The 8,146-nt window shown below is 36.3% G+C and overlaps 1 long non-coding RNA gene across 1 annotated transcript in view; it reads right to left on the reverse strand.

Annotated features, from left to right (window-relative positions):
• Positions 1-5,940, reverse strand: part of LOC127964700 (uncharacterized) — a 49,354-nt gene extending 43,414 nt beyond the window's left edge. The window contains exons 1-2 of the long non-coding RNA XR_008155119.1: positions 5,535-5,940; positions 2,969-3,158 (exon numbers count right to left, since the gene is read on the reverse strand). This is a non-coding gene — a long non-coding RNA (uncharacterized LOC127964700). The remainder of the gene's footprint in view (positions 1-2,968; positions 3,159-5,534) is intronic.
• Between the last annotated feature and the right edge of the window lie 2,206 nt (positions 5,941-8,146).

Consider the following 8,146-nt stretch of genomic DNA (forward strand, 5'->3'; position numbering starts at 1 on the left):
AACAGTTATGTTTAAAAACACTGTTGTTTGAGTAAATGCAATTTATAACCACTAGATGGCAGCGGAAGACCACTAATGGGCTCATTGAGTTAAGTTAAACAGTTCTGTTTTCATGAATTCAAGCTAAACATTAATAAATTAACTGTTATAACATTCTAAATCTAATTGATTTGATGTTTTCCATTTTGTTCATACAGATGTATCAGTTTTTAAAATTTTGCCACATTGTGATTACAGTTTAACCTGAAAATGACATCTAAACTCTTAAAAAGAGAAGACTTGCAATAAGTTTATTGTCACCTATCACTTATTTCAAATACCTATATCTGCAACAAAATGTTTGTGCATGTATATGTGTGTGTGTGTGTGTGTGTGTATAATGCTTATAGAGTATTAATATATTAGTTTAATCATTGAATTTCAGTGCGTGTGTCTGTCTGTCAGCCGATTCTCCAGTTTGGATGTGTTTAACTGTCATCCGTACATCCAGGTTGGCTCAGACCACCTCAGATGCCTTAAATGCTTGAACCCCGGTAAAATGCTGCTTGCAGCTTTAATTAGGGGTTCAAGCACGCAGTGCTGAAACCCTATTGTAATTGTTAGGATTTTTATTATTATTATTATTATTTTTCCGCCTTAAAACTGAACGGGCAGCCCAAACCGTAAGGCCTAGAGAGCTGAAACTTGGTCAAAAGGTAGTAGTCTTGCTCGCTACTCAGGCGCAAAGATCCGGCCCAATCGGCCAGTGGGGGGCGCTACAGTGATCAAAAATGCGTTTTTGCTAATAGCTCCTAAACCGCTTGTGATAGAGCCAAAAATTTAACATTTCTGGAATCCGTGGGTCATGCGAAATTAAAAACGGTCACTCTGATTTTGGGTCTAGGAGGCCTCGTTTTTTCGCAAATTTGACGTATGTCCAAAACCTACTTTTGCGAACTTGTCCTAGGTTTTTCGCCCAATCTGAACCAAACCACTGCAGAAATGTTCTCTGTCCAGTGTATATCAATAATTATCAAAAAAAAGTAGAAATTTCGACTCACTGTCGTAATGGGATGCCAAAACTTTCGAAAGTCGAGGACCAATTTTACGCAACAGGCTATAACTCATGAATGAAATGAGATATCTTCACCAAACATGGTACACATATGTATGAGCTCAATCTTTGGTCAAATAAAAAAAATTGCGCATCTCTGCCACTTGGGGGCGCAATAAGATAGAAAAAACACATAAATGTCTATAACTAAGCAACCGTTGGCTCGATCGACTTGAAAATTGGTATGCAGTGTCTTGGCCGGAAGGGGCACAAGTACCTATGAGGACATTTGCATATCTCAAAAAACATGGCCGCCATTGGCCAAACAATTTTAAGCACCTATTTGAAAGGGTTAACGGATGTTGATCGGAACGAAACTCACTGGGTACGTTCGACTCATGAACCTTAAGGTCTGTAAGAATTTTGAAAGAAATCGGCCACTAGTTGGCGCTAACGAGTTTTATGGCTCTGTAATCACGTGGTGTTTCACATATCAACACAATATGCATATCATTTGATAGATCTCCTCGTAATGCACAACTTTGCCTCAAGAACCATTGCTGTCAATCAAATCGTTCAATTGTTATTCACAAATATGTTAAAAACCTACTTTTGCGAACTAGTCCTAGGTTTTTTGCCCGATCGGAACCAAACCACTGCAGTAATATTCTGTGGACTCTGTAGATCAATAATTATTAAAAAAATGTTGAATTTTGTCCTTTGGTTAGCTGTAACGGGGTAATTTAGTAAAAGGGGTATGGCCAAACATACCCCAAAGCCTATAAAACCTAAACGAAAACTCAAAACTTTATGAAACTCAGTGAAATCATGTAACAGGTGACTCTTAACAAGCATGCAAAGTTTCATGGAGATCAGACCATAGGTGGCGCTATAACAGTAGAAAAGGTCTCAAAACACAAGATTTATATGGTAAATGGCCTCAAATTGTTTGAAAATGTTCATATATTCACTCAAAAACACTAGATCTTCATATCATATGATACATCTCCTTATTCTGAACAACTTTGCCTCTGGGACCAATGTTGTCAATAAAGCTGTTAATTAAATATTCAAGATTATTTGAAAAAGTTACTTTGGCAAAGTATTCCAAGGCTTTAAGCTGAAAATCAATAAAACCACTGAAATACAATTCTCTAGACTCAGAAGGTCAATAATTATCAAAAACATGTTGAACAATTGCATTTGGACAACTATAAACCAGTAATTTTATGATATGTTATTTGCATAGTGTACACAAAGGCCTATTAATACAAACAGAAAGCCCACAAATTATCAAAACTGTGTAAAATAATGCATAATTTCATTCTAAACGAGCATGCCATATTTAAGAGATATTGGGCAAAAAACACTAAGAGTTAAAAGGATTAACACATTGATGTATGAGAAATTGCCATTTATAACCACTAGATGGCAGCGGAAAACCACTAATGGGCTCATTCAGCTAACTTAAACTGTACAGTTGAAAGGATGTAATGCCTAAACAATACAAAAAAACACTCTTACAACATTTCAAATCTCATTGAGTTAAAGTTTTCCATTTTGTTCATTCAGACATATCAGTTTTTAAAATTTTGCCACATTATGATTACAGTGAAACCTGAAAATGACATCTAAAATCTTAAAAACGAGTTTAATCATTTAATTTCAGTGTGTGTCTGTCTGTTAGCCTATTCTCCATTTTGGATGTGTTTAACGGCCATCCATATACGTCCAGGTTGGCTCTGACCACCTAAGATGCCTTAAGTGCTTGAACCCCGTAAATGCTGCTTGCAGCTTTAATTATTATTATTATTATTATTATTCTCCACTCAAACTGTTCGTGCAGCCCAAACCGTAAGGCCTAGAAAGCTGAAATTTGGTCAGAATGTAGTAGTCCGGCCTTCTTGTCAGATACCGAGTCTCGACCCAATCGACCTAACGGGGGCGCTACAGCGCAAAAAACTAAAATTTTGGACATTTTTGGCCGTAAATCGTAAACCGTTAGCCGTAGACTCAAAAACATGGCATTGTTGCAATCCTTGGGTTAGCCCGAACAAAAGTGTACGGCGCCTTTTTGGGGTCTACGACGCACCGTTTTCTCGCAAAATCGAGCTATATCCGAAACCTACTTTTGCGAACTAGTCCTAGGATTTTCAACCAATCAGAACCAAACCAATTCATAAATATTCCCTGGACACTCAATATCAATAATTATCAAAAAAAAGTTGAAATTTCAATTCTTACGCGAAACAGTATGCCAAAAAGCGTCTATGCTAACGTTAGCCAAATGCTATTTTGACTATAACTCTTGAACGGAATGAGATATCTTCACCAAACTCGGTACTCATATGTACGAGCTCAATCTTTGGTCAAATCAAAAAAATTGCACATCTCTGCCACTTGGGGGCGCTATAAGATAGAAAAAACACATAAATTGCTATAACTAGGCAACCGTTGGCTCGATCGACTTGAAAATCGGTATGCAGTGTCTTGGTCTGAAGGGGCACAAGTACCTATGAGGACATTTGCATATCTCAAAAAACATGGCCGCCATTGGCCAAACAAATTTAAGCACCTATTTGAAAGGGTTAACGGATGTTGATCGGAACGAAACTCGCTGGGTACGTTCGACTCATGAACCTTAAGGTCTGTAAGAATTTTGAAAGAAATCGGCCACTAGTTGGCGCTAACGAGTTTTATGGCTCTGTAATCACGTGGTGTTTCACTTATCAACACAATATGCATATCATTTGATAGATCTCCTCATAATGCACAACTTTGCCTCAAGAACCATTGTTGTCAATCAAATCGTTCAAATGTTATTCACAAATATGTTAAAAACCTACTTTTACGAACTAGTCCTAGGTTTTTTGTGCGATCGGAACCAAACCACTGCAGTAATATTCTGTGGACTCTCTAGATCAATAATTATCAAAAAAATTTTGAATTTTGTCCTTTGGTTAGCTGTAAAGGGGTAATTTAGTAAAAGGGGTGTGGCCAAACATACCCCAAAGCCTATAAAACCTAAACGAAAACTCAAAACTTTATGAAACTTCGTGGAATCATGTATCAGGTGACTCTTAACAAGCATGCAAAGTTTCATGGAGATCAGACCATAGGTGGCGCTATAACAGTAGAAAAGGTCTCAAAACACAAGATTTATATGGTAAATGGCCCCAAATTGTTTGAAAATGCTCATATATTCACTCAAAAACACTAAATCTTCATATCATATGATAGATCTCCTCATTCTGAACAACTTTGCCTCTGGGACCAATGTTGTCAATAAAGCTGTTAATTAAATATTCAAGATTATTTTAAAAAGTTACTTTGGCATACTTGTGATACGGTTTAAGATGAAAATCAATAAAACCACTGAAGTACAATTCTGTAGACTCTGAAGGTCAATAATTATCAAAAACATGTTGAACAATTGCATTTGGACAACTATAAACCAGTAATTTTATAATATGTTCTTTTCATAGTGTACACAAAGGCCTATTAATACAAACAGAAAGCCCACACATTATCAAAACTGTGTAAAACAATGCATAATTTCATTCTAAACAAGCATGCAAAATTTAAGAGAGATTGGGCAAAAAAAAACACTATAACAGTTATGTTTAAAAACAGTGTTGCTTGAGTAAATGCAATTTATAACCTCTAGATGGCAGTGGAAGACCACTAATGGGCTCATTCAGTTAAGTTGAACAGTACTGTTGAAAGGATTCATGAATTCATCCCAAAACATTAAAAATGTAACTGTTATAACATTTTAAATCTCATTGAGTCAATGTTTTCCATTTTGTTCTTACAGATATATCAGTTTTTACTATTTTGCCACATTGTGATTACAGTTTAACCTGAAAATGACATCTAAACTCTTAAAAAGAGAAGACTTGCAATAAGTTTATTGTCACCTATCACTTATTTCAAATACCTATATCTGCAACAAAATGTTTGTGCATGTATATGTGTGTCTTTCTGTTTGTGTGTGTGTGCATATGCTTATAGAGTATACATATATTAGTCTAATCATTTACTTTCAGTGTGTGTGTCTGTCTGTTAACCTGTTCTCCATTTTGGATGTGTTTAAATGTCATCCATGCATCCAGGTTGGCTCAGACCACCTCAGAGGCCTTAATGTGCTTGAACCCCGGTAAATGCTGCTTGCAGCTTTAATTATTATTATTATTCTTCCGCCTTAAAACTGAACCTGCAGCCCAAACCGTAAGGCCTAGAGAGCTGAAACTTGGTCAGATCGTAGTAGTCTTGCTCGCTACTCAGATACAAAGAACCGGCCCAATCGGCCTAACGGGGGCGCTACAGCGCAGAAATCAAAAATTTTGGACATTTTTGGCCGTAAAGTGTAAACCGTTAGCCATAGACTCAAAAACATGGCATTGTTGCAATCCTTGGGATAGCCCGAACAAAAGTGTACGGCGCCTTTTTGGGGTCTACGACGCACCGTTTTCTCGCAAAATCGAGCTATATCCGAAACCTACTTTTGCGAACTAGTCCTAGGATTTTCAACCAATCAGAACCAAACCACTTCATAAATATTCCCTGGACACTCAATATCAATAATTATCAAAAAAAAAGTTGAAATTTCAATTCTTACGCGAAACAGTACACCAAAAAGCGTCTATGCTAACGTTAGCCAAATGCTATTTTGACTATAACTCTTGAACGGAATGAGATATCTTCACCAAACTCGGAACACATATGTATGAGCTCAATCTTCGGTCAAATCAAAAAAATTGCGCATCTCTGCCACTTGGGGGCGCTATAAGATAGAAAAAACACATAAATTGCTATAACTAGGCAACCGTTGGCTCGATCGACTTGAAAATCGGTATGCAGTGTCTTGGTCTGAAGGGGCACAAGTACCTATGAGGACATTTGCATATCTCAAAAAACATGGCCGTCATTGGCCAAACAAATTTAAGCACCTATTTGAAAGGGTTAACGGATGTTGATCGGAACGAAACTCGCTGGGTACGTTCGACTCATGAACCTTAAGGTCTGTAAGAATTTTGAAAGAAATCGGCCACTAGTTGGCGCTAACGAGTTTTATGGCTCTGTAATCACGTGGTGTTTCACATATCAACACAATATGCATATCATTTGATAGATCTCCTCGTAATGCACAACTTTGCCTCAAGAACCATTGCTGTCAATCAAATCGTTCAATTGTTATTCACAAATATGTTAAAAACCTACTTTTGCAAACTAGTCCTAGGTTTTTTGCCTGATCGGAACCAAACCACTGCAGTAATATTCTGTGGACTCTCTAGATCAATAATTATTAAAAAAATGTTGAATTTTGTCCTTTGGTTAGCTGTAACCGGGTAATTTAGAAAAAGGGGTGTGGCCAAACATACCCCAAAGCCTATAAAACCTAAAGGAAAACTCAAAACTGTATGAAACTCAGTGAAATCATGTATCAGGTGACTCTTAACAAGCATGCAAAGTTTCATGGAGATCAGAAAATAGGTGGCGCTATAACAGTAGAAAAGGTCTCAAAACACAAGATTTATATGGTAAATGGCCCCAAATTGTTTGAAAATGCTCATATATTCACTCAAAAACACTAAATCTTCATATCATATGATAGATCTCCTCATTCTGAACAACTTTGCCTCTGGGACCAATGTTGTCAATAAAGCTGTTAATTAAATATTCAAGATTATTTTAAAAAGTTACTTTGGCATACTTGTGATACGGTTTAAGATGAAAATCAATAAAACCACTGAAGTACAATTCTGTAGACTCTGAAGGTCAATAACTATCAAAAACATGTTGAACAATTGCATTTGGACAACTATAAACCAGTAATTTTATAATATGTTCTTTTCATAGTGTACACAAAGGCCTATTAATACAAACAGAAAGCCCACACATTATCAAAACTGTGTAAAACAATGCATAATTTCATTCTAAACAAGCATGCAAAATTTAAGAGAGATTGGGCAAAAAAAAAAAAAAAAAACACTATAACAGTTATGTTTAAAAACAGTGTTGCTTGAGTAAATGCAATTTATAACCTGTAGATGGCAGTGGAAGACCACTAATGGGCCCATTCAGTTAAGTTGAACAGTACTGTTGAAAGGATTCATGAATTCATCCCAAAACATTAAAAATGTAACTGTTGTAACATTTTAAATCTCATTGAGTCAATGTTTTCCATTTTGTTCTTACAGATATATCAGTTTTTACTATTTTGCCACATTGTGATTACAGTTTAACCTGAAAATGACATCTAAACTCTTAAAAAGAGAAGACTTGCAATAAGTTTATTGTCACCTATCACTTATTTCAAATACCTATATCTGCAACAAAATGTTTGTGCATGTATATGTGTGTCTTTCTGTGTGTGTGTGTGTGTCTGTGTGTGTGCATATGCTTATAGAGTATACATATATTAGTCTAATCATTTACTTACAGTGTGTGTGTCTGTCTGTTAGCCTGTTCTCCATTTTGGATGTGTTTAAATGTCATCCATGCATCCAGGTTGGCTCAGACCACCTCAGAGGCCTTAATGTGCTTGAACCCCGGTAAATGCTGCTTGCAGCTTTAATTATTATTATTTTTAAATATATTAATAGTTGTGTTCAAAAGCAGGGATGTTGATGAAAAAGTACATTACACATGATTCTGCAAAGAATTCTCCACCACAAAAAAAAAAAGTGGCAAAGAAATCACACCAAATGAACTCTTTAGTGCCCGCCCACTCCCATAAATCACTGCAAATGACGTCACCGGCTCGCATAATCACATAGATATATCTTTTGAATAAGACAAATCCTCGCCCGTGGCCTCATGTATTAATAAAGCGTTCATTGGATGTGCACTTCTGAATTTCAGCAGAAATAGTCAATCATAACAAAATTTGGACATTTGTTTGATATTAATACACACAAGGAGCAGAATTTTGATCTAATGAGTTTGTGGGCACAACAATGAAGAAAGAGACCCAAGCTATTAAGAAAATATTGTGTTGCATGTGATTAGTGCCGCTGATAAGAATAACTTTAGAGTGCTTTTTTCACTTTCTTGTGATGTGCCTAACAATGCACAAAGTTTCCAGTGAAAAGCTATTTGTCGTCAATA

The sequence above is a fragment of the Carassius gibelio genome, chromosome B9 (genome assembly GCF_023724105.1).
Source record: "Carassius gibelio isolate Cgi1373 ecotype wild population from Czech Republic chromosome B9, carGib1.2-hapl.c, whole genome shotgun sequence".
NCBI classification, from domain to species: domain Eukaryota; kingdom Metazoa; phylum Chordata; class Actinopteri; order Cypriniformes; family Cyprinidae; genus Carassius; species Carassius gibelio.